General features: G+C 47.9%; 1 long non-coding RNA gene across 2 annotated transcripts in view; it reads left to right on the top strand.

Annotated features, from left to right (window-relative positions):
- LOC119235806 (uncharacterized) overlaps positions 1-24,943 on the top strand; it is a 35,617-nt gene extending 10,674 nt beyond the window's left edge. For both annotated transcript variants that reach the window (XR_008550167.1, XR_005122921.2), the window contains exons 3-5: positions 11,172-11,271; positions 11,627-11,791; positions 23,712-24,943. This is a non-coding gene — a long non-coding RNA (uncharacterized LOC119235806). The remainder of the gene's footprint in view (positions 1-11,171; positions 11,272-11,626; positions 11,792-23,711) is intronic.
- Positions 24,944-26,483: the final 1,540 nt, after the last annotated feature.

Raw genomic sequence — 26,483 nt, 5'->3', positions numbered from 1 at the left:
GCTTCCCTTCAGCTCCAAGTGGATAATTATACAGCTCTCTGAGCCCCAGGACTGGGCCAGTCCACAATCCATATAGACAGCCTCTCAAAATTAATGGGACTCCAAGGGGTTTGGGGTGTGGGGAGGGCCAAGGCTGGGAGATGCTGAGGCAAGATGAAGGTGAACTGGAGACAGAAAGACACTGTGTGTGACACCAAGATCCTGAGATGCAGGGTCTGAAGCAGAGATGGAGGGAAAGAGCAAGGAAATTGAAACCCAGAGAGGTTAAGTCACCTGCTCAGCATCACACAGTGGTGAAGCTAGGGTTTGATCCCTGTCTTTCTTCCTTCAGAGTGTCTGGTCTTAACTAACAGTATGGTCCAGGCTTTGGCCTTACTGAAAAGTCACCAGGAAATGGGTCTGCATTAATCCTGGGTCAGAGCTGCTTCTGGTCTGAATGGAGGCAGGCACCTGGGACAGTGCTGACTTCAGGAGATGGTTGTCCATTCATGAGTTCAGCCAGTCATGGGTGAGGATTGGTTGAAGCTTGGTTGGAAGCACAGATACAGAACCACAGGTGAAGGGCCAGCTACAAGGGGCTTAAGCACCCATAGAGTTTGGTAACCCCATCCTCAGGATGGGGTGTCCTGAAGCCAATCCCCAATAGACACCAGGGGGTAAATGTAGTTCAGTTTTAGGCAAGTCAAAAGTGACACAGTGACTCTTGCCTGTGCCTGGGTGGTGCCCCTAACCTCTCTGCTGTACAAGGGCCAAGTGTACTTTGTGAGCAGGGAGCTCAGATTGGAGCAGGGTCCAGTGGGATAGTCAGATCGTAGGAACAAGCAATGACTAAGTGTTATGACACATGCATAATATAATGGTGTTTCGGACCCATTAGCCTGGGCCCTGACACTGTCATTGCCAACCGAGGCCCTTGCTTTTGACCAAACCCTTGACTGAACCTTGCTGACCACTGATGAGTTGAAAAATAAAGGCTCTGCCTCGGGGTGCAAGGTTAGTTCCCCTGCACGTGTTGCTTCACTCAGCCTCTGGGTGGCAGCAGAGGCGCAGGCTTGGCGCAGCCCTGGCTCCTGCAGCCACCGCCGTCTGCGTGGAGAAGCCATTCTTTGCTGCGCTCTAGCTCTGCTGGGTGGGATGAAGGGGTGCTCAGATCAGAGGTTCGGGGTGTTGCAGCCCGTGCTCTTGTTTCTTCCTCCCACTCACTCCCCAGCCCTCTCCTGTGTCCTTGCCTCCTCTGCTAGTCTTCTTCCTGGAAGATGAGCGCAGAGGGTGGGTGGGGTGTGGTGGGGCCGGGGCCCAGAACTTGCCTGACTTTAATGAAGGATCGTGGACTTTATCCTAAGGGAATGGCAAGTTACCTGAAATGCTTGACGTGGGGAAGAGCACTATCAGGTTTGTGTTTTCAGAGAGGACGCTCTGACTATGGGGGGAAGGATGAGGAAAGCAGAAAGTCCTGACAGGAAGCTGTGGAATAGTCCAGGTGGGAGGAGGTGGATTGGGGGGCATCCTGGGGCACAGTTGGGCAGAGCATGGTGGGGCGGTGCTGATTCCAGAGGCCTGTCCAGACAGGAGGTGGGCGAATTCCCAGTCAACATGAACTGGCTTTCCAGGGAGGAGGCTGGGGCTGGGGCTGGGACCCCACCCTGGGGCATCAGGTCAGGTGTTGACCTTGCCACAGGTGGAAGCTCTGATGGACCAGGGCTTAGAAGGGCAGCTGGCCCTTAGTAGAAGGGTATTCCCCCATGCCCAGCATCCCAAGGGACACCTGCTAGACCTCAGAGAAGAGGTGGGGAGAATTGGGTTGTGCCTGGTCCCAGTCTAGAGTTGACCCCCAGGGCTGCTTCGTGGGTCCCACCAGCCCTCACCCCGCCGGGCTCCAGGCCCTCTTTCAGGGCTGGTGTTGAGCTGGAGCGGGCTGTGTGATCACAGGTGGCCTGGTGCCTGGAGACTGCAGTGGGGCTGGACCTGCAGAGCGCCTGGCTGCCTCCCAGGGCTCAGGAAGGGAGGCTGCTCTGCTCTGGGCTCTAAGCTCTTGCTGCAGATGATGAGGCATTCACCCCGAGCTTCCAGAAAGGTTTGGGCGTATCTCCTTTCCCTCTTCAGGTGGACTGTTACCTGTGTCTGCAACATTCTCCCACAGCTCCCTTTTACCTGGCCAGCTCCTATCCATCTTTTGTTTCAGTTTTAATGTCACTTTCTTGGAAACAATTTAGTCCCCCCTTTCTCCTCTTGCTCAGTGGGTACTTTGCTTTTCTACAGTGCATTGATTACACATTTTTATACTTTTGCGTGTGCATGTGTGTGTGCGCTTGTATGTTTGTGTGTGGGTGCATGTGTTTTAGCATCTTGATTCCCTGAGCAGATAAGAAGGTCCCTGCAGGCAGGGAGTATTTCTGTTTTATTTCTTATTAGATTCCCAGACTCTAAACCCTTGCTTGGGATGCTGTAGGCACTCCAAAAATATTTGTTGAATGAGTGAAGGGAAGAAAGAATGAACGCATTATAGATGCCCCTGGAGATAGCCTAGGTGTGCTGAGAACTCATAGAAATGAGTAAACCTGGCATCTCCCTGGATCATCAATTTTACCTGATGGTAAGGAATTAGAAGTGTTATATTTACTTACTAATTGCATATTTTACATTACAAAAGTAATACATGTTTCTTGTCAAAATTCAATCAATAAGCATTATATTTTTATTGAAACAAACCCTGACAAACTCTGATGCTATGGAGTAGAATGCAAATTTCGCCCGCCTTCCAAAGAGAAAACAGGAGGCTTCCACAACATTTTGGGCTTAAGAGGGGCCCGAGGTCCAGGCCCCTGGAGACTGCAGTCACTCCTATGGGTTGGGCACTTTGGTGGGAGGGGCTGAGAAACTGTTGTCAGTGATCTCTATGCCCAGCTCAGCCACTGTATCTCCAAGCCATGGTGCATCTGCCTGGGTCCAGGAGAAAGTGGACACCGGTCTTATATAACAGGAAATCTGCTGGCCAGATTCCAGGGCAGGGGCCTGGGGAAGGAAGTTGTTTATGTGGATCCGGAAGGCAGGGAGGAATTCTGGAGGAGACATACTTCATTCCATCAGGGAGTTTTCCTTCCTGATGAGTAAATAACAAAGATCTTGCAAGCAGCCTGGGGTGGAGAGGTTACTTACCAGGAGGAGTCCTGTAACAGGTCAGCTGCTTCTGGGCGCAGGGCTGGCCTCTCAGAGCTGCCGAGAGCTGGCGTGAACTGGAAGAATGTGAACCTGGAGCCTAGCAGATCTGAGGTCAAATTCCGACGAGGCCACATTTATTACGTTACTTTGGTCAAGTACTTTCCCTCTGAGTCTCAGTTTCTCCATCTGTGAAAGGGGGATCCTTTCATCTTCAAAGTGTTTTGAGGGTCACACTAGGCTTTGGTTCCTGCATATTAGAACCACCAGGTAGTGTTTAAAAAATACTGATGCCTGGCCTTCAACTGCACCAGAATCTCTGGGAGGGAGTAGTTCCCAGCATCTGGGATACTTTAAAGGCGCCCAGGAGATTGTGTGCAGTCAGCTTGGGAGATGGAAAGGGGGTAGTGGAGTGGGTGGAGTGGGAGCTTGGGTGGCTGTGGGGTATGTGATGCGTGAGGGGCTGTTGCAGGTGATCCACCCCAGCCTTGTGATCAGCTCCAGCCCAGGAAACAGTTGATGTTTCCCAATTAATCCACAGCAGCCTTCTCCAGGCTTTGTGGACAGTCAACAAGCTGCTTTTGTGCTTCTAATTGGGCTACTCTCCTTTTCTGAGCTGTCTGCTCTTCATTTGCATCCCAGCTGCTGGAGACAGGGGACATCAGGGGCTGCAGCTACCTTTTGTCCAGTGGCCTCAGATAAACCAGGGACTCCTTTTCACTCCCTTCCCCCCCAAAAAAGACACAGAGCCACAGCGATTGACTTTGTGCTCACACTTAACCTGTATCAGAAGCCCCTCACCTTATAGAAATGGATTGCTAGGCCCAACCCCTGGAGTTTCATATTCAGTCTGTGTTAAAAAAGTACTCATGGTTGTTGAAGCCCAGTAAGGCAGACATCATGGCTGTCATGATAGATCTAGGGATCCCCACAAAGGATTTTGGAGTGAGGGAGAGAGATGGGGCTCAGCTGGCTCAGAATACTGTGTGGCCTAGTCAAGGAGCCGGGGGAGAGTCAGTGGATGGACATTACTGAGAGGAAACACTGGGGTGGGGAGAGATTCTGGCTAAACTGACCCAGCAGGAAACTTGCTGAAGGCAGGTAGGGGGATCAGACATTACCTGGGGGGTTTGGTTAACAAACATGGCAGGATTCTTGCTAAAGCTGGGCAATGCAGAGATGAAAACTGGCGGGGCAGGATGGGCACTGAGTAGGATTTCTAGGATCTGAGCAGACCAGACCAGGTAAAGGAGGAGTCCTGGAGCCCCCAGTGGCCTTTTCAGGCTTTTGTTGAGCTTCACATGTAGTGTGGCAAGCAAGTACACCACAGGCAAGGGTGCTGGGGGGCCAGGAGGCCACTCGGCCTCCAAACCCGCGGCAAGTCTTCACTCTGGGCTTCTCTCTCTCCTCTGCTTCTCATCTGCTTCTGCTTCTCTCAGCGATTATCTCAATATTCCTCCCATGGCCCACAGAAGTAAGTAAGACAGCTTGCAATAATGTAACAACTGCAGGTGCCCCATCAGGCAGGGCAATCCTAATGGTGGGAGAGCAGAAAAGCCTGAAAACCATTTACCCTACAAACAGGCATATCCAAAAATCAAGGGCTAGTTGAAAAGTAGCTGAGGGGAGCCAGAGTTGTTTCGTCATGGAGAGGATCTTTGTTGGGGGTGGGGCAAAGAATGTGAATTTCTCCTTTTTCCCAAGTGATGTGACTGGCCCCAGGACTACCTGAGAATCGTTGAATTTGTGGGAGAAGCTCAGAGAGCACTGCCCCCAGAGAGAGAGAGAGAGAGAGAGAGAGAGAGAGAGAGAGAGAGAGAGAGAGAGAAACCAAGCCTAGAGGTGACAGGCAGTCACCCAGACCTGGGGATATGCCTGGAGGCAGGGCTACTGAGGAGGCAGAGTGAGGGAGAGAGACAAGGACCCTAAAATGCAGACCCAGGGACGAGACTGTCCCCTGGTTCCTCACCCCAGGTGGGAGAATGTCAAGAAAGAGAGAGGTGGACTGGCCCTAATGAAAGAAGCAGAAACCAACAAAAAGCAGAGACTGGAGGGAGGATGGGAAGAAAGTGGAAATTCAGAGTACGGGGCACCAGCATCAACCTACCAGGAGCTGAGGGAGAGCACCTCTAGGACTTGCCAGTACTAGCTTGCACCAGATTGCTACAGTTCAGGAAACCTGCCAGTTGTAAAACCCCTGCTGTTTGAAATTGGCCCTAGTGGACACCACTACCCAAGACCCTTTGGAACACAGTATGGAGCTTTATAAACAGAAGGGACTTACCTCTTCACTCAAAGGTCAGTTCCTGTCTCCTCTTCCAGGAAGCCTTCCTGATTTCTCTGCCCATTGGTCTCTTGTATCCCAGGAGTTCTGAGACTCTGGCCTCCCAGGCTTTCTGTGGATCTCTCAAAACTTTGGCTCCTTGTTTTGGTGTGACCTTGGGTTAAGTTTGACCTCCTTTGTGGTCCTCAGTGTCCCCATGTATGAAAGGTGGGTGGGGGTTGATGGAATAACTCCAAGAGCCCCTTCTATTCAAAATAATTTTCTTTACTCTCCCTTCCCCTTCCCCTTTTTGGGGATCATCTTCCCCTGTCCTTGAAACTTTCTTTAGTGAGATGCCTCAATATATATTTATATTTTTAAATTTATGAAATATACTCATCATAAGACATACAGAAAATATAAATTAAAAAGGATTCGATCAAAATACAAATAGAAGTTACGATATGTATGTATTTTTTATCCCCTGGGAGACCTCTGTTCTACTTCGTAAGCTCCCTGAAGCGATCTCTGTCTCCTGTAACCCACAGAGGACTTTCTAGGCCCTGGGGGGAACCGTTTTGTGATTTTCCCATAATAACAGTAAAAGAATATTTACTCAGTGCTCACTATGAGCTAGGTACCATGCTAAGCATTTTCCAAGAATTAGCTCCTTAAACACAGATTGCTACCCTGGGAGGTAGGTACCAGTACTAACACTACATCCCAGGAGAGGAGACTGACGCTCAGAGATGGGGAATAACCCAACTATTGTCCTATAGCTGGTAGGGATTTGAACCAGTGGTCTGGTCACCAAACTCTACAGGGAGGGAAGGTGTCCCGGCCTCTGAGGCCTTGCTTCTGGGCCTGCGTGGACCCAGGAGGTGGAGGCCATGTCATTTGTTTCTCTTAGAACCATTTCCAAGGCTGCTCAGTATTCTTGGAGAACTTCTGAGGCCTGAGCCAGGAGCCCTACACAGCCATCTTATTTACCCTCCCCTAAGCCCCTGGTGGTGAGTATTACTATGGCTCTACAGCTTGAGCCCTGTAGAGAGTGCCCTCCCCTCGGACCTGGGCAGGGGCACTTCGAGGTTACTCTGGCTGAGCCGAGGGCACAATTTATCCATAGACACATTAAGAGATGCATCAAGTTGCCCTAGAAACTAGACTCTAGTTAAGTGCCTGAAAAGTAATTATAAACTCCAGAATATCTTTCAGCCGAGCAGGTGGCTGGAAAATTAGAAATCTATTTCTGAGATACCTTCTGCTTTCCAGAAAGGCTGAGGTTACGTTTCAGGCAGGTCAAGCGTTGGTGGCCTCAGTGGGAGCGCGCGCCTGTGCGTTTTGCGCTGAGGGGTGCAGTGGCTAGAGCTGGCTGGAGGGGTGATGCTAGTCTGGGGGGGTGTAACTGCCGCGCCCACCTTCCCTGGCGCTCCCTGCAGTGCGGAGGAGGCAAAGCGCCTCCTCTCCGGTGTCACCCCCGAGAGCTGGGTTGCTAGGACACGGGAGCTGAGGAGGTGCCAGCTGATTTGCCAAACAATTTTTCTTCCAATTAGGAATAATTAGACAAAGGGAAAAAGTGCGCACTTCAATGGTGGCAAACAGACTTGGAGCTGGGGGACCGGAGAAGGCCTCAGGGCTTCACGGCTGAAGATGGCCTGGAGCGTGCGCTGGAAGGGCGCGCCCCAGCTCTTGGAGGGGAGAGAGCTCGCTTTATTAGCACCTCCACACGGCCTGCGTCATGATCCAGGCCTTACAAGCGCCATCCAGGCCTTACAAGCGCCATCCTCTCTCGTGCGCACAAGCTGTGGTCCTAAGTGCCCGCCAGCCCCTCTGGGCTCCTCTGGTCCCCAAACTTCTTGACGTCCCCGCGGGCGCGCTCCTTCTGCCTGGAGCGCGCTGGCTGCCCCTTCTCTCCGCCAGGCCGCCTTATCCTCGGGTGACCGCTCGTACATCCAAGCTAAGTCCTCTCCGCTCCTCTTCTGCCTCAGCCCCTCGCTAATTTCCTTATGGCGCTCATTAGCTTGGAAATTATTTCATTTGTCTGTCCGCTTGTTTTCTCATTTGTCTTCTTAGTTATAATATCAGATTCACAGGCACAGGGGCCGGTGTGTCTCCTCTTGGCACCATTCCTGGCGCATGATGGACTCTCCATGCCAATTTGTTGAATGAATGAAAGACTGAGGATCTCTGTATTATGGAAAGGAAGGAGGGTTGGAGGTCGAAGGCTGGGAAGTGGTGGAATGGGCCCTGGATCCAGGGCTGCCTCTCCTCCCTCAGGGTGGTGCTGCCTCTGGCCAGGTGCAGCCCTGCCTCTCTCCAGAGAGGCCTGCTGCATTTCAGGAGCCTCCCTTTAAGAGGGAGGGCCGCACAGTTTCTGACCATTTTTAGATTGGGGGTTCCAAGTATTAGTTGCATGGCTGTTTTGGATAGTGGTTCCTGGAGTGCAAATTCCAGATCTGCTAATGATTCCCTTTGTGACTCTGGGCCTCAGTGTGCTCGTCTGTGAAATGGCAATGACAACAGAAGCTATCTCATAAGGTGAGTGTGAGAATGTAATGAGAATATGCACGGAAAGTTTAGAATAGCGCCTGGCACAATCTGGGCCCTCGAAGAAGCAGGGGTGGCAGACTGCTTTAATTCTTTCCTTTTTGTGTGTCTGGGACACGTCAGGGACGAGATCATGAAGCCCTTTGGATGCCTGTTGTAAATTACGCAGGCATCTAAGGCCCGAAATTCTTAACAGCTCCACGGCTGGGAAGATGAGTCCAGCAGATGATGAGGAGTCTAGTACAGTGTCTGACACCTACTAGGCCTTCAGTGAATGACAGTTGAGTCACACCTGTGATAGCCAGGCTGCATATCCAACTGACTATTCAAGTTCTCCACGTAGGGGTGCCAAAGCCCCCTCAAATGCAATAATGAAAATAGCTTCTGAATAGTATTACATGCCAGGCACTAAATTATTGCTCTAAGTATGTCATTCTGGTTTAGATTATAAGTTCCATGGAAATGGAGTCATTTGTAGTCTTTTCCAGGTATATAGTTGGCATTCAATATATATTTGTTGAATGAATTAATAACCTTACTTAGTTTTCCAAATAACTTTAATAAGGTAGATATTATTGTCTCTGTTTTATGGAAACTAAGGTTCAGATAGGATAAGATTACCTGCTCAAGGTCACAAGTTAGCAATGACCAAGACCCATGCCCATAATTGCTACTGTCTGGTGCTGCTCAAATACTGCTTGTCTAAATTTGACCCATCTCCTCTCCTCCCCACTTCCCTTTCATCACTCTCCAAAAATGAAAAAGTGAGCAATGATCCCTGTGCCCTTCATGTGTCCTACCTCAGAGAATGGTCTCTTGCAATAAATTGCTTTCATATTTGCTCCTCTCCACTCGGCATCAATAGTGAGATTTAAAAAAAAATCTCCAACAGATTATGTCATTTTCCTGCTTCAGTGGTTTTCCATTACCTTGGAATAAAATCTAAGCTCATTAGCATGGCCTGCAAGCCCTATAAATCTGGTAACTGCCCTCCACTCTGACCTTATCTTATACTACCCTCCTATTTGCCAATTCACTCTTCTTCAGCCACCCTTCTGTTCTCAAAGTGCACCAGGATCATTCCCACCTTAGGGCTTGTGCAACTACAGTGCCTTTGATAGCTATGTTGTAATAAAGATGTTCATAGGTTACTTTTTTCTTCCTCCTCCTGAGAAATGGAGTCTATTTCTCTGTCCCCTTGAATCTGGGCTGGTCTATGATAACTCTGGCCAATAAAATGTCCTCAACAGATGCTGTGACAGTTCTGAACTGGCAACTTCAACTTCCACCCTTTTGGAACTCAGGTACCATATTGTGAGGAAGCCCAAGCAGCCCTGTGGTGGTCAGTGTGGAGGTTAATTTTCACGGCCGACCAATAGACCCAGATGAGCTTCCAGCTGACAGACCAACTTACTGGGCCATACTGGCAAACCCTATTGAAGGATAGACACCAGTCCCACTGGGTCCTCCCAGCTGATACTACGTAAAGCAGAGTTCCCATTGAGCTCCACCCAAATTGTAAAATTGGAAGCAAATAAATGGTGGTTGTTTTCAATCATCAAGTTTTGAGCTGGCTTCTTATGAGCAAAGGTTAACCTAGACAGTCTATGGTGCTTTTCTCCCACATCTTTACTTAGCTCACTGTATTATGGAAAGGAAATTTTTCTATTTCCTCAGAGAGGTTTTCCCTGACCGCTCAATCTAAGGTGGAAACTAATAACTTTCATGTCTCCCTTTCTTATTTTCTTCATGTAATTTTAACTCTTTGAAGTCATCCTGTTCACTCACGTATTATTTGTCTCTTCCCACTGCAATAAGAAGCTCCAGCAGAGAGAAATTTGTCTGCCTCCCCAGTGCCCAGAGCAGTGCATGACACGCAGTAGACCTTCGATAAATCTTTGTTGCATCAATCACACTCATATCTGTCATGGATTCTGTATTCATTTTGTTGTGATGACAAATCACCGCCAACTTTGTGGCTTAAAACAGTAACAAATTTATTGACTACAGTTCTGTAGAGCAGAAGTACATAACGAGTGAGCACAATGAGTCTGGCAGTTCTGGGGGAAAACCAGTTCCCTTGCCTCCTCCGGCTTCTGCACACTGCCCACGCTTCTTGGCTGATGGCTGCATCACTCTGACCTCTGCATCCTCCATCACATTTTCTCTGACTCTGTCTCCTGCCTCTGTCTTATAAGGATCCTTGTGATGACATTTCCACCTATATAATCCAAGATAATCTCCCCTCCTTCAAGATCCTTAACTTCATTAAAACTGTAGTCTCTCTTGCCTTGTAAAGTAATGTTTGCAAACCTCTGGGATTAAAGGGGAGATATTTTGGGGGCTGTTATGCTCTCTATGACAGGTCTGACACCCATCTGTGTTTTGCAGTGATTTATTGTCTTTCTACTTTCTTCCTCCTTACCCACCCCTCTGCCCCACTGAGACCTCTGGCCTCAGTCTTCACTACATTGAGAGGCTCCTTCAGTGGGCAGGCCATGGAGAGGGGTCTCTTCCCAAACAACTCTCGATCATGAAATCTGGACTAATAAGGGGATCCAAGATTTAAAAAAAATTAATATTCTGGTATTCTGATACACTGCATTGTAGTTAAATACCGACATGCAGGCAATTTTTGTTACTATACCAATATTATTTCAGTGTTTAAAGAATTTTGAATTATGGATGTCTGAAGCCTACCCAGAGGGTTATAAGCTGCATTAAGAGTTCCAGTTGAACAAAGGTGTAGTCATTTAGAAAGTGTTCTGAGCACCTCCTGGCCCTCTGTGAGACCCTTCCAAGATCTCTTATTGCAGTTTTAATTCCCACACCATGGATAATGATGAGGATGAGTGATGAGCATCTTTCCGCATGTTTTGGTCACATGTACTTCCTCACAGCCACCTTGGGTCTCTGATTCTGCCTAGAATCTGGGATGGGGGAGAGCTGGGGGTAGAGGACTTTAAAAAAAATGGGAAGGAGGGCCTTCAGGGAGAAGAGAGAGAAAGGTGTAGGGAGAGTCCCTGGACCCAATTCTTCGCACCCATCTGCTCTGATCACCAGTTTATTGAACACAGAGTTATATAGAGCATGTGCCGGGCTCTGTCCTCAGCGCCTCGTAAATATTAGCTAATTTACTCCTCCAAACAACCCAAACCCAAACACTCTCCCAAGCACAACTACCTAAGTAGTGTTATTATCCCAGCTTCACAGGCAGGAGCACAGAGAGGACGAGTCTCCTGGTCAAGGTCACAAGCCAGTGAGAGCAGGCTGGGATTGGAGCCAGGCAGTTTGGCATCGATTCTGTGAGTTTCCCACTTCAGGGCGCTGTATTGGCTCGATGGCTTCATTCCTTGTCCTTTCCCCTCCCTTTCCCTTCGGAGGGCAGTGGCTCCCTCTTGGGGATTGCTCCTGCCTTTCTGATCATTTATTTTGGCCAGGACCCTTTTCCTTCATCACCCTACCTGGGTGGCTCCAGCCAGAAGGACTGGGGCAGCTCAGTCACAGACCCTGCCCCTTCTTGGGTGGGAGGATACCGGAGGACCGCTGGGGGTTCGTGCTAATCACAGCTTGCTTTGAACCAAATATTATTGTAAGTACACGTTTTTCGACATCATGTAAACTAATTACTGAGACATAACTGCTGATTGTTTTGCTCAGAATTGCAGCCACTGGGCCAGGATCAGAGCCTCGTTGGTCATGAGGCCATCTGGGCAGTGACCTGGAGCTCCCATCTACGACGAATTTCAGACACTGCTGGAAGAAACCGAAGTTTCTGCATGAGACCCATGCATCGCTGGCAGGATCTGGAGGAATCCTACTAAGGTAGGCAACATTTCCAACATACGTTCTTTCTTTCACTCCTACTGGCAGTTCTGTGAAGTGTGCATTATTATGTACATTTTACAGAGGAGAAAATTGAAGCTCAGAGAGGTTCAGCAAGCTCCCCAACGTCATGGCACAGGTGCTGACAGTAGTGGATGAGGTGGATGGTGCATAGGATGAGATCAGAGTGTAAGCAAGACAGAGATCTGATTATACAGATGTGTAGGCTGGGATACAGAGTCTGCATTTAAAAAAAAAATGCCTTGGGAATCACTGAAAGTTCTTTTGATCCAAATGCCATGGCAGGATGGATTGCCTGGTCAAGGTCAATGGATTGCAGTGGAGGTGAGGGTGATGAGGGGATAGAGAGTGATCCCCGTGAGATATAGTGCCAGGGAGTAGGTGATGGCTTTGGAGATGAGAGACATGACTAGCTTTGGGGATGGTCTGCATGTGGAGGCCGAGGAAGGTGGTGCAATCAAGGCTGATGCTCGGGTTTTTGGCTGAGCCCTTGGGCAAAATGGTGGCGCCACATTCAGAGAAATGAAAAAAGAAAACCCTGTGTCCAGGCTGTTGAGTGGTCCTGCAATGCTGTTGAGGTGGGCAGGGATGCTGAATGTTTGTTTGATTGTGTTTCTCTGTGGGCTGTTTGTGCACACACCTACGTGGGCTGCTGCATCCATGTTTGTGGCCATCTTTGCTTGGAGTGAAGTGGGTACACCCACTTGGTGTGGGACGAGTGTGTCTGCGTATGTCTGTCTCCACGTTGGATGAGTGTGCACCATGGGGCCGGGCTCAGAGTGTGCGAGGGCGCATCTGTGCGTGTCTGTGTACGGGGGGACGATGGCCCACTCTGACCATGGGTTTATTTCTATGAGAAGTGTATGAATGGGGAGGGGGGTTTCTATGTCTCTGTGTGTCCATGTTTGTGGGTGATGTGTGTGCCTGTGTGGGTGCAGCTGGTGCATATATTTACACACAGGGTGGGGCTGAATACAGTTACAGATCTCTTTCTGTATGAGTGTGTGTGCAGGGTTTATGTACCCTCATGTATTTGTGCACAAATCTGGCTGTGTTCATTTGTGGGTAGAGTGCACATATGTGTGCAGGTATGCAAGGAGTAGGTTCTAGGGATGCGTGTGTATGGGTATGTGTGCCCCTCTTTGTGCGGTGAATGTGCCTACTGTGCCCTTTGGTCCCCTGCACCCGCAAGTCACAGAGGCAGCAGCTTGGGGAGCGTGTTATGACATGTTTATAGGTCCCTCAACTTTAATGCATTTTAAATTTCCAACCCAAGGCGATCCCGGTGGATTGCAGAGCCATTTGTTTCTTGCTCGGCTTTAAAAAGAGTTTCTAGAGTAAGATCTCTTGCCTCTAGCCTGGCAAGCCCCGCCATCAGAACGCCAGATGAAGGGGGACACAGAGCTCAGTTCCAACCTGTGGTTGAATGCATTGAAAGCCAGCTGGGGCGGGGTTCTGTGAGTGTGGAAAGGAGGAGGTAGAGGCTGGGTGGGCGGGGGTGGGGGGCAGAACTCAACCCCAATCAGGGTCCCCATCAGGGCAGACCCAGGTGTGGAGGATGGCACCCCCAGCCTCTTGTGTACCCCGCTTCTCCCGCACTTGCCTCTGTTGCTTGCACTTCATGCTTTCCCTAGGAGACTGAGCCCCTAACTGCTGCCAGCCAACTGCTGATGCTGACGGTTCCTTCCCAAGACGTCCTGGGCATCCCGACATGGACTCCCCCTGGAGCACCACTGACAAATGCCAAGTGCCCACTGAAGGCCAAAGTGTCACGTGCATCCCTTAAGCTGAAGGGATGCTTAAGCTGAAGCTGCTGCTTCTATGTCAGTGTGAGCTGAGGGCCCCCAGGGCTGCTGCCAACTCAGCTGCTTGCAGGAATGCCTGGAGGGGAGGGACCAGCTCTTCCACTGGTGTTTTCAGAGGCCACATTGTACGGGCCTGAGGCACAAGCCTGCTGGGGCTGTGCTGGGGCAGTGGCTGCACAGCAGAGCTGAGCTCAGAACTGCCTCTACCCCCTCCTTTGGACCAAGTTTTGGGCCTCCTTTCTTCTGAGGATGAGCTTTTCCTGGAGACTGCATCTGTCCTTCCTGCTGCACCCTCCTCATCCTCGCCTGAGTCCGAGCATCCCTGAGCTGGGACTCTGGCCTATCCTCCGCACCCCTTGATTCTGCCCATCCAGCAACCTCACTCTCTAGCCACTGGAATCTCCTTTGAAACAGATATTTCTGAAAATAAGATTTTCTAGCCTTGAATAGAGCTTGGAGGCAGGAATGTGGCTTGGGTTCTAGGGGTCTGTCTTTCCAAAGATCTTTATTGAAGTGACTCTGGTTTGTGACATTATATAGTTTTCAGGTATAGATTGACATGTGTCTATGTTACATTATGATCACCACCAAAATCCAGTTTCCTCCACCGCCCATCATTGACCCCCTTTGCCGGATTTACCTACCCCCAGTGCCCTTCCATGGCAACCACCATTTTGTTCTTATAATCTGAGACTATTTTTGCTCTGTTTGCTCATTTGCTTTGTTTCTTTATCTATGTATGAGTGAAATCATCCAGTATTTGTTTTTCTCCATCTGATTTATTTCACTTAGCATAATACACTCTAGGTCTGTCCAGATTGTTGCAAATGGCAGAATTTTATCTTTTTTTATTTTTCTAAATAACTGAGCGGTACTAGACCGTGTATATAACCACATCTTCTTGACCCATTCATCTGTTGATGGGCACTTAGGTTGTTTCTAAATTGGCTATTGAAAGTAATGCAGCACTGTTTATAGTAACTAAGATATTGAAGCAACCTAAATGCCCAACAGCAGATGAGTGGATCAAGAAGATGTGGTGTATACACAATGGAGTACTGCTCAGTCAGCCGCTGATTGGTCTCATGGCTGCAGGCAGGCTGCTTGGCCCCTGTGTGCCTAATTTTCCTGTCCTCTAAAACGGAGATACCAACAGTGTCTACTTCATAGGGTTGTTGAGAGGATAAGGTGAGTTAATATATGTAAGGGATTTATAACTGTCCACACACACAGGAGCTATAAGCCTCATTATCATCACCAAAAGAAAGCAAAATTCACCCCAAATGCTTCCACCCAGGGGTCTGTCACCCAGCTGTCTCTTTGGGCCCAAGTGCACATAGTCTTACATGAACATGATTTATGATTGGTACGCTTCAAATAGTTTTCCTTGCACTTAACCATATGTCTTAGACATTTTTCCGTATTAGTTCATATAGATCTACTTCATTCTTTGAAAATTAGTATCAATGAGCTACAATTTATTTTCTAGTCATCACTGACTTGTGGTATGACGGAATTTCTGTCCGTTCTACACAACACCATATGTACCTGCTAATGTACATGTGTTCTTGCATTTAGTCTGTTATTTCCTTGGGCAAAATTCTGAAAGTGGGAATGCTAGGTCAAAGAGTAATGCATATTTTATATTTTGATGTTTATAGTCAAATTGCCCTTTAGAAAGCTATACCAGTTCATATTCTCTCTGTCAATGATGTCTTCTTGCTGAACCGCTGTGTTTTCCATTCTGAGTCTCCCACCAGATTTATCCTGTGCCCAGGTGAGGCAGGCCACCTGAATTCAGAAGAAAGCTGGGTGAACACACATTTTTTTTTATCAGATCATGAGATCCGAGCTGCAGGGAAAGCATTGTCACAGAGGACACTTCCTGAGGGTGGCCACTGAGGTGTGTGGTGCCGCAGCTGTGACTTTTCCTGAAGCAGAAAGGGCGAACCATGAAGCATGAGGGAGCCTGTTGAAAAAGTGACTTTGATGAATGTTAAGCATTGTTCTATCCAGGCTGCACATTGAAGCTGCCCGGTTGATTTGACCTAATTTTGCACGTGAGCTGAGGCTTCGAGTGGCAGATTGCCCTTTTCAAAGATGGCCACGGCACCCCCCCCCCCCTCCTTGCATCTGCTGCGGTACAGTGGGACCTTGTCAGCCCCATCAGTTCCTTGTCTCTTGAATCTAGGCCAGCTAGGGATTGTTTTGACCCATGGAGTCTGGTGGAAGGGATGTCTTCCTGAATTCTTGAACCATAAATTTGGTAGCCAGGGAAAATGGAGGGTGCTTTATGTCACTCAGTTTTGGGATAATTTATTATATAACCACAATCACTGAAATATTTAACCATTGCTTTTTGGGGAAGACAGTCTAGAGAAGAGTTGCTATTGGGGCTGCCTTAGGCACCTGAGAATCAACTGGGGCTCTCATTAATAATACGGACTCCTGGGTCCTGCCTCCAGAGATTCTGATTCCTTAGATTTGGTGTGGGGTTGGGAATCTGCACTTGAACATGAAGGCCCAGGAATTTCTGACACAATGGATACTGAATCAAAACTTTAGTGAATCATTTGAGGACAAGGACTGTGGAGTCAGACTTGTATTTGGATTGCGATTCTGTGGCTGTCTTCCCTTTGTGCCTCTGTTCTTCATTGGTAAAAATGGAAAAAAAACATGGTTTCAACATCATGGTGGTATTGAGGGAGTTAAATGAGGTGACACTTAGCACAGTCCAGTCCTGACTGCTATCAGCCATCATGGAGCAGGGGTATGAAGCTAAGGTCTCTTCTTCCCCGTCCTTTGACATTAATAAAAAATGTTGTTTGGAGTACTTAACTAGGGTGGTTCCATAGTTTGTTTTTTTAAATTGGGGTATAGGCCAGAGGTGCAGGGGGTGAGAGGATTCACCAGAGACAGAGTGGGGAGCAGAACAGGCAGATCTACTGAGATACACTGCTGAGGGGAGCAGTGGGAGAGACAGGAGAGGTCTGCTGGGCCATGTGGGTCAGCTCCCTGGCTGGCTGGGGAATCAAACTCATGCTGCAGTGGCTGGCGATAGCTTGATAGTGCTGTGTCTCTAACCTCTGTGCCACCAGGGAGGCCCCTGCTTCCGTAGTTTTAATCAGAGTATTAAAGGTCCTTTATCTGAAGAGGTTGAGAACATTCAAGAGAAAGTTTCTGCTATTTGATCTGACTCTAGTTCCAGGAAGCCTTCCCTTCCAGATGAAGACTCTTGACTATACCCCAAGGGTCAGTTTCATCCCAGAATATAGAAGACTTTAAGGCACCCCAGTTACGCTCTCAGGACTTAGTGAAGGTATAAGGTGGTTGGAACAGCATGAATAATCTAGAAACTGTAACCTATACCAAGCTAATTTTCATCTGTAAAATGGGAAACTCATGGTTCCCATTTTGCTGACTAAGAAAGAGAACATTGCTGGCTCAGTGTAAACACCCTTCTTTTGTCATGTGTCTGTGAGATCTTCCTTTGTGAAGTGCCTGTTCAAGTCTTTCACTCATTTTCTGCCTCATGATCTGTCTTTTATGATTGTTTGTAGGGTTTTCTTCTGTATTTTGGAAGTGAGTCTATTGCTGATTATAAATATTGCAACTATCTTCTGCTCTTTTTTTTTTTTCTCTTTTAGTGGTGTCCTTTGATAGCAGAACTTCCTCATTTTAAAGTAGTCTGTTTTTTCAACTTTTTCCTATATTATTAGTAATTTTTTGTTCTGATTCAGAAGTCTTCATTCCCCAGGTCATGAAGAGAGTCTCCAGTTTATCATTTGGAAGGCTTATTATCTTTAACATTTAGCGCCCCTAGAATTGACTTTTATAGGGGTCTAAATAGCATTTTTTCCTTGTATATATCTTGGAGACCCAGCACCATTTTTTGAAAAGACAATCCTTTCCCCCTGCACTACAGGAATCTCATTAAAAAATTTTGAGTATCAATGGAATTGTGGCCTTGAAGTGTTAATTAATTTTTTTCCTATGTTATCTTCTAGGAGTTTTATAGTTTTGCATTTCACATTTAGTTCTGTGATCCATTTTGAGTTAATTTTTGTGAAGGTTATAAAATCTGTGTCTAGATTCATTTTTTTGTATGCGGGGGTCTAGTTGTTTCAGCACCATTTGGTGAAACTAATTTATTTTTGTACGATATGCTAAAATAAAGATATACTTATGAAAATAAGAAATACTTAATCTGCATTAAGCCTCCAAATCACCTTATATTTTATGCTTTAGGAAACCCCACAGTGGGATGTTGAGATCACAGCAGTGGATAAGGGAAGTTTTTCTGTAGGAGTTAGTTTAAACAAAAATCGTTAAGAATTTATTCTATACAAGAAGTTCACATGTGTTTTAAGAACAGTAGAAAATAGATAAATATAAGGCAGTAAGTAAAATTCACCTTAAAGTCTCCTACCCATAAGTAAACACTGTTACTATTTTGGTGTATTTTTTTCTAGTCATTTCCCCCCAAATACATACCCATATGTGGTATCATATAAAAGTGGGGCAATAAAACATACATGGCTTTGTACTCTTAATTTTTACATAATATGTTCTTAATAGCTCTTCATGTCAGTAAATCATACTTTTACATAATCATTTTAGTGAATGTCAGTGCACGACATACTAACTGGTCTTACATTTCCTCCCTTCTCCTAATCACAGGCCATGTCCCCCCAAGCTCTGCCTTCCAGACTTCCATTTTAGTTATCCACTACCATGGCTTAAGAAGTAAAACCAAAGCCTTTTTTGTTCCATTTCCTGTTACTATTGCTTTTTTTTGCCCCCAGAGTAACCATTATTCTAGAGTAATTTCTTCTCATTTCCCACATATGAATATATTCCCATTACTATATCCAAGTGTACTCATTAACAATGTATAGTATTGCTTCGTAAACTTTAAAACTATATGTGTATATGTGTGTGTATATAATATATGTCTATGTAACATATTATATCTATCCTACCATACACATGGCTCTGTAGGCTACTTTCTTTACTCAAAATGATACTTCTCAGTTTTGTCCATGTATTAGTCTAACTTTCATGTATTGTCCATGTGTTAGTCTCACTGCTGTCTAATATTTCATTAAAATGAATATACTACTCATTTCTTACTGATACTAAAACTATAGAATGATGCTATCTTCTTATGTAATCCTAAGCGTTTCTCTAGCCTTCATACTCAGGACCAGAGTTACAGGGTTGCAGAACATATGGATCTTTAATTTTAACTAGGTATTGTCTACAAAATCATTTTCTAAAGTGATGATATAAACTTACAATCCCATCAGCAATGTATGAAATCTCCTGTTGCTTTACATCTCAACTAGTCCTTGGTATTATTACATTTATAATTTTTTCCCCATCTGATGTTCATGAAATGGCATTTATATTAGCCAGGTCTCAGTTAGGATACCAGACACCATCCACCTAAGGTATTTCAGAGGAAACAGAATACAGAGGATTGGCTACATGGGACTTCGGGAGCTGACAGAGCAAGAAAGAGAATAACTGTAGGAAGCAAATACTACCCGAGCATTAGAGGAGCAAAAGAAAAGATGCAGTGGAACCAGAACCTTGGAAGAGGGGGTGCCACCAACTCTGCTGGCATCTTGGACAAGTAGGAGGAGGCTCGGTATGTGAGTGCAGAAGTAGAGACTGGAACCAACAGCTGCTGCTGCTGGAGTGATGCTGGCAGGGAGAACAGCAACCAAGTCCCTTCCCCCGCACCCTGCCCCCCTATCCTCTCACAGTGCCTCCCAGGGCTGGAATCTAAGGGAAACCAGCTGGTCCTGCAGTCTGGGGAGTGGAGGATGCAGAGTTCCAGCCCCTGCGGTGAAGCAGTATCTGCAAAGGTAGTCTTGGACTAAGACGTTGAGTAAATAACTTGCATAGCTTCTCACTGTGTGGATATTCAGTCTAGGTTCTTTTCATTTTTATATGCAGCTATTTTCAACTGCGCACCACAAACACCCTTGCACATACATTTTCCTTAGAATAAGTTTCTGGAAGTAGAATTACAGAGTCAAGAAAATGCATACTTTTAAATGTTTTGATCCAGGCTGACAAAAATCACAAAGGGAGTAGGTCTTGAAGGAAAGGGAGTCACTATTATGGTGTATTCCAGGAAACAGCATCACAGAGCAGATGGCAACAGGGAAGATGGTCTTCCTACCCTGGAGTGTTTATCTTACCTAGGGATTGCTCTCTGCCCGAGGAACAAGAGCCAGGAGATTGTAGTTTTATTCTATGTCAGAAAGAGACATGACCTTAAACTTCATATCATTTATGCTAGTTATATCAGCTTCTGCATTCTATAAAAAAGATGTAAATATCCATTATCTGTTGACCACAGAAAAGCCACAGTGAATTATAAGTTGTACCCACATGATTAAAGCCCACAAATATAATTCCATAATATCATTTATGCAATTTACCTCCAAATGATATATCCCTGCACCAAGTGCTCAGGGTTTAATTAACTCCGGATTTGTTGACTTAGTTGGGCTTACAGGAGCCAAGTGTGTGTCATAAGTCTGAGGCGCTAGAAGGCAGGTACTAGAGGCAGCACAGAGAGGGAGAGCAGAGCCCCATCTAAGGAGCCTGGAGGGTTTGTGTGGGGGGATGGAATGTACAGAGGGAGGAGGGATGTGTAGGGTGAAGGCAGTGAACATGGATCCCTAATCAGGTGATTGCAATCATGAGACACCCCGCCAGCAGGTAATCAAGAGGCCAGAGCCCCTGTCCTTTGGGCCAGGTATCCATCTCCAAGGGAGCACCTTGGAGCCAGGCCCTACAGAGGGAACCTGGATGTAGTGGAGGCCTGGACAGGGCATTGTGAGACACTCAGGGTTGAAGTCTGGGCCACAGAGGAAGCTCATGTTGATTTCACCGGCTCTTGACACTTCCTGGAATGTATACTAAGGAAAGTTGGGCTTCTATCACAAAACTTTCCCTAGCCCAGCTCTGTTCTGAATTGCTTCTTGGATGTCTCTAGCTGTATGTCCCATGGGTGCCTTGGTGACACCCTATCATGAGGCTGGACCTCCCCCCAACGGCAGGGACAGTCTGGTATACCACAATATGCAGGACTTAGCACAGATAGTCAAGAAATACTAATTGGATGAATGAATGGGATTCTAAAGCAAAACCATCAGTTTCCACTTGGAAATAGTACTGTCTCTGGGCTGCCTTGTTTGTGTCTGGTGTCACCACCACCTTGTCATATTGATTCTCCACCTTCTTCCCTCTTCCATCCTGTTGGTGGGCATCAGCAACAAATGCCTCAATAGGTAGCTGGGAGGGAGCCTCTCAGTTAGGTCCCCAAGGGTCACTGGTGCCCTTAGGGAGAGGTGCAAGGACAGGGCAGTTTGAAGGCTAAGGGGGCTTGATGCCAGGAAATATAAGAAGTCTGCTAGTGAAGGGAAGAGAGTGAGGCCATTAACTGAAGGGGTAGTGAGCTAATATTTATAATACTGTTAGCACATGACTTAGAACCCCTAACTGTTAAAAGATGTGTGCTCTGAAAGGGATTTGCTGTCTGCACACACAAAGGCAAAGGAAGCAGATGCTTAGTGTGAAAGATCTTTAGTAGAATTTCGTGCAGAGAGAGAGAAGAAAGGATATTAGTTTTCTGATAAAATCTCCAAAATTACACATCCTGCATGGCCAAATGTCTGCAAAACCAAATGGTTGAAAGTAGGGCCACTGAGACTGGAACTTGCCACAAGTCAAGGTACCTTCCAGCTAGGAACCACAGAAAGGGCTTGGGTGGGTCTTAGCGAGCTGGGACTGAAGGAAAGATGGAGAATTTAAAATGCACCAAAGACTCCACCACAGGACAACTGTGCCATTGTCTCTGCCAAGGGCCAGGAGCAGCCTCTTTAGTGTCTCTTGCCTATGTGTCTCTTCCAGGTGTCTCTGTGTGTCTCTCCTTCCAATCCCTGGGCACAAGTGGAAACCAGAAAAAGCAAGAAAGCAGCCTGCCTGCCTTCTGTGCTCTAAAGCTCACTCAGCTCTGCACCCAGTTCCCAGCGGCAGCCCCACTCAGGAAGTCTGGTTCCTGGCTCTGGGACTTGCAGTCCAAGGCAGCTGGGAGTAAATGGGGGCAGGGAAAATGGTGCCCATTCAGTACCCTGCAGTGCCCCTCCCCTGTCACAGAGACGCCTCCTTGGCTAATAAAAGGGCCAGCCTGGTGTTAAGCCCTCTCCAGGGCCCACCATCTCATTCTGCAGCAGCCTGTCTTGACATAGGGATGATTATTTCCACTGAGCAGATGTGGTGACTGAGATGCGGAGATGAAATGACCAGCTCAAGGGCATGAAGCTGGTAAGGAGTGATGGAGCGGAACTTGGATCTAGATCTCTCAGATATATCCTCTACTCCCCTCTCCCCCCCACCCCCATGAGGCGAATCTTAGCTGCATGGATCTTGAAGCTGTTTGGTGTTGGAGGTTTTGCATGCAGACCCTTGAGGAGGTGTGACAGGGAGGAAAGTCCATGGCAGGGTTGGCGTTGGACAGGAGCGGGGACACTTTCCCCCTCTGAGATGGGAGGGGGCATGTGCTTGAGAGGAGGGAGGGTGAGTCCACCTTTTCAGGAAGGCAGGCAGGGTTCCAGCAGGCCTGGGGGGCAGCAGGGACTCACTGAAGCTTGAACTGCAGTGGTGCGTCCTCAGCCAGAGGGCAGGGGAGTCGGACTGTCCCTGACATGCTTCTGAGATGATGGTTCTTGTGATGGAAGCCAGTCGGGGCCCTGGCAGTGCTAAGCCAAGCAGAGCAGATGATGAAATGGCCAAGAACATAACTTCTGATAGAGACGTAGGTGAGCTGACCCCCTCCCTCTCCCCAAGACAGCCTGCTAACAGGACCCTGTTGTGGCTGCAAATGAATTTGCTGAGATCCCTAACTCTTTGATTCCAGCAGCCATCCCTGGAGAGGGGTGCTCAGGGAGAGCGTCTGGCCCATCCAGACTTTCTGTGGAGGAGAGCTGGCAGACCGCTGCCTGGGCTGCCTTTAAAGTCTCCCCAAGTTATGAAGCCAACTACTGGTTGCTTAGAATGTCTCAAGTTCAAAGCCCAGCAGGCTGGAACCTGACTTCGGAGGGAACTTTGAGCACCTTAGCAGGTGGAATATTAAGATGTGGCAGACAGGCTTATCGGGAGGCTGGAGAGGGATCAGAAGAAACGCGTTTGTATTCTATGAGCTGCAGAACACGGGAGTGGGTTTTTTTTTTTTTTTTTCATGTCAGGCCCATAGGCGGGTATAATGTCTGTGCAAGTTTCTTGGCAGTGGCTCGGATGGGAGTGGTTTGGCTAGAACTCCTCGGCACCCCAGAGATCAGTGGGATGTGGGTGTCCAAGTGGACAATTTTGCTGCTGAGATTAGAGGGAAAAGACTGTATGGCATCATTACAACTTCTCAATGAAGAAGTGACAGTGTAGATGCTCACGTGATAAAACAAAGTCAATTAATGTGCCTGGTTCTGGGCTAATCTCTCAATTTTCATATAATTTTTATTCATGATGGTCCATCAGATGTGATCATTATTATTCCCATTTCCTATTGAGGCCACTTGAGGTTTAGAGAGTTGAAACAACTTGTCCAAGTCACAAGCTAGCAGAGCCAGAGCTGGGATTCAAATGCAGACCTGGCTTATCCAGGGCCTGCTGCCTTAGCTCATTACACTGCTTCTCCTGGATGTGCGCAGACCCTGCGCTGGTGCTGGGGTACAGAGGCACAGGTCACACAGCTCCTACCTGCTGGGGACTCCCTGTCAAGTGGGGAAGACAGACATCTCAGCACAAATAGGTGATTGTAAGGTGCTAGCCAGGAGGAAGGAAGGATGCTTCATCACACTGGGAAGTGCTGGGAAAGATTTCAGAGAAGAGGGGAGACCTGAACAGGGTTTTCAAGGTTAAATAAGAGTTTTCCAGGAGACAAGGAGGAGGAAATATAGTCCAAGTAAAGAAAATAGCTTATACGGATTGAGAAAAATGGAGACACACACACACACACACACACACACACACACACACTTTGAGTGCTCAGAAATTTGACTTGTCTCTCCTCCCCACAGCTGACTCTGCCAGAAGACAGGAGACTTGCAGCTGCAGGCAGCTGGTTGCACCCGCCGCTGGAGTTCTCGTTTCTCCTCTCACACCTGTCTGTTTCCAAAGGAGCAGGCGGGCTGTGAAGCGCTGTGGGATTCTTCTCAGTGCTGGGGCTGGAAGAGAGGTGGTGGGGACAGCCACTCTGGGTGTCAGAATCCAGCACCTGCTCCCAAGCCCACGGTGGTATGACTCAGCTCCCAGCTTCCTTGCAGTGGAGGACAAACCCAGGTCTAGCGCTGGGTGGTCCTGGAAGTGGAGGCGAGTCTTGCAGTTGTCCTCTGGGCAGCAGAGGCGATAGCAGCCCAGGTTCAGAAGCTGGGTCTGTCTTCCCCAGGTCTCCTCAGCTGTGACACTGCGTCCCTGCCCACTGCATCCCTAAGCTCACCCTGACCCAGCCTGGCTCTGAGTGGGCAGCCCAGTATGGCAGTGGGCAGATGTGGCACAGATGTGAGAACTGGGGACTCTCAGAGCCTACAAGCCAGTCGCTCCCCTCATGGTGGCTTCCCAGACCCCTGCTGGTTTTACTCATTTTCCACTGGGAGAAGGTGCTGACACTAGCTTCTCCCTTGGGAGCAAGCTGATATCTCAGCACGAATAGGTAATCATAAGGTGATATGGTGCAGCTAGCCCAGGGGAAGGAAGGAAGGCTGCTTCAGACAGGGGAAGTAGTGCTGGTTCCTGATCCCCACTGTAGCCTGGAAACTGCTTCCCCCAGGAAGGCTGTGCCCCATCCACCCTGGGGCCCCACACCCCGCCTCACACTCATGTCCAGACTAGACTCTCTGCTTCTGATTAGGCTCACTTTGGCTACATGTCCTTGGATCTGTCCAGTAATTTGGAATCTAGGTTGCCTCCTGCCTAGCCACCTGCAAACAGGCACCATCTGCCAGCCCAGTTCTCCCTTCCCTAGCCCAAACAGGCGTGTCTGAATGCACTTGGGGGTCAGTGACTGTGCGGACCATGTTGGCAGGCATGGAGATTTGTTGAGGCCGACACATGCACTGCAGCCTGATCCCATGTCTACCATGAACTTGAACTTGCCTGCTGTGCTTGGAGGGGGGTCAGCATGTATGACATTTAAGGACACAGGTACAGTCTATGTACACACATGTCCAGATCTCTCCCGTGTGGGTATGCATGCGTACACATGTGTGTACATGTGGCTCTCTAAACTTGCTTCTGTGTGTGTTTGTCCTGGTCTGAGACTGGCTCTCTGCGCATTTTGAAAGGAGAATGGACAGAGATCCAGTCTTCCTTCTGTAGTCCTGCTGCGGACTGGGCTGGCTTGTGACTCAGGTAGAAGTACGAGGCCTCAGAGTCTCCTGGAATTTCTGTTTAATGCGCTGGAACTTCCCCAGCTGCCCCCTCATCCTGTGGCTTTGACTCTTAGCACTTGGTCATTATTTGGTGCCCTAGTACAGTCCCATCCTTTCCCCTTAGAAAGTGTGTACCTGGAAAAGGCACAATTGTCATTTCTCCACAAATTCAGTGTGGACAACAGCGCCCACCATTCTGGTATCTCCCACTATGGCCCATGTGGGGCCTTCTTTCCTGCTGATGCCCAGGCTGCCCTCTCTGTGGGTCAAAAGGGTCTAAGACAGGGGTCCTGGCCTGGCGTGTCTGTTCCCGAGGCTGGGGGGAGGACTCAGACCTGACTGGAGGCACTCCCGAGGGCTCTGGGCTGTGTCTAGGGCCATGTCCAGTGCTTCCTCTTCCCAACAAATCTCAGGCTGGGCAGGGGGACCATGCGTGGGAAATTACCAATTTAAATAGGAAATGCAAGCAATTTGGATGGAACCCCAGGATGGCAGTTTGAGAGCTCATTCTCTGCCCCGTGGGGGTTTGATTACAACCAACTTGGCTGATAACATGCAGAGAGGGCCAGAAAAATGGTTTCCAAGGAAACCCAGACCTTTCTAAGGCCCTTCTGGCTCAGGTGGAAGCCAGGACTGGCCAGGAAATCAGGGGTTGTGGTTAGCGCCACTGGGTTCCCCTGTCTCCAGGAATCCCTTGTCCATACTCTGCCTGCTCCTACTCCTACCCCTGCACCCAGAATCTAGCCTTCTCTTACATTTCCATACATAACATTTGTTTCTCTCTTAATCTCTGTTTGTTCTCCAATCTCCTTATTGATCTCAGACTTTGCACAAATTTAAACATTTGGGAAAGTTGGCAAATATTAAAAATATGACTTTTATTCACATAGCACCTATATTCCAGAAAGATCACAGGATTTGCTTTGATTATCCCCATCTTCGCCTTAACACTCTGATGGAGAGGAGACTATGTATCCATCAAGCCCCTAATCCTTTCTCCTGGAACTACATTTCCCAGCATCCCTTGCTAGCCACTGATGTCACATGACTGAGTTCTGACCAATGGACTGTGGTAGGAGTGCTATCTGCCACTTTCCTGTCTGTCCCCTAAAAATTGTGCAGAATCTTCAATACACACGTGTTACTCTTTTTCTTGTGGTCTGCTGAAGCTGAAAATCCAGTGGAGGGCTTGGAGATGTAGGGCAGGGTGTAGCCACTGCACTGAATTCCTGTATAATTTTTTTTTTTTTTTAAGATTTATTTATTTATTTATACAAGCACTGGGTACAGTCAGAAGCGTGGGAGGGTGAGAGAATTCACCAGAGCCAGAGCGGGGAACAGAACAGGCAGACTGACGAAGTACACTGCTGAGGGGAGCAATGGGTGGCAGGACAGGTCTGTTGCCATGTGGGACTCTCGCCG

The sequence above is a fragment of the Talpa occidentalis genome, unplaced genomic scaffold, assembly GCF_014898055.3.
Source record: "Talpa occidentalis isolate TD23 unplaced genomic scaffold, MPIMG_talOcc4v2.1 talOcc4.9, whole genome shotgun sequence".
Classification (NCBI taxonomy): domain Eukaryota; kingdom Metazoa; phylum Chordata; class Mammalia; order Eulipotyphla; family Talpidae; genus Talpa; species Talpa occidentalis.
The sequence above is the reverse complement of the archived record's forward strand: the minus strand, read 5'-3'. Positions and strand labels throughout refer to the sequence as shown.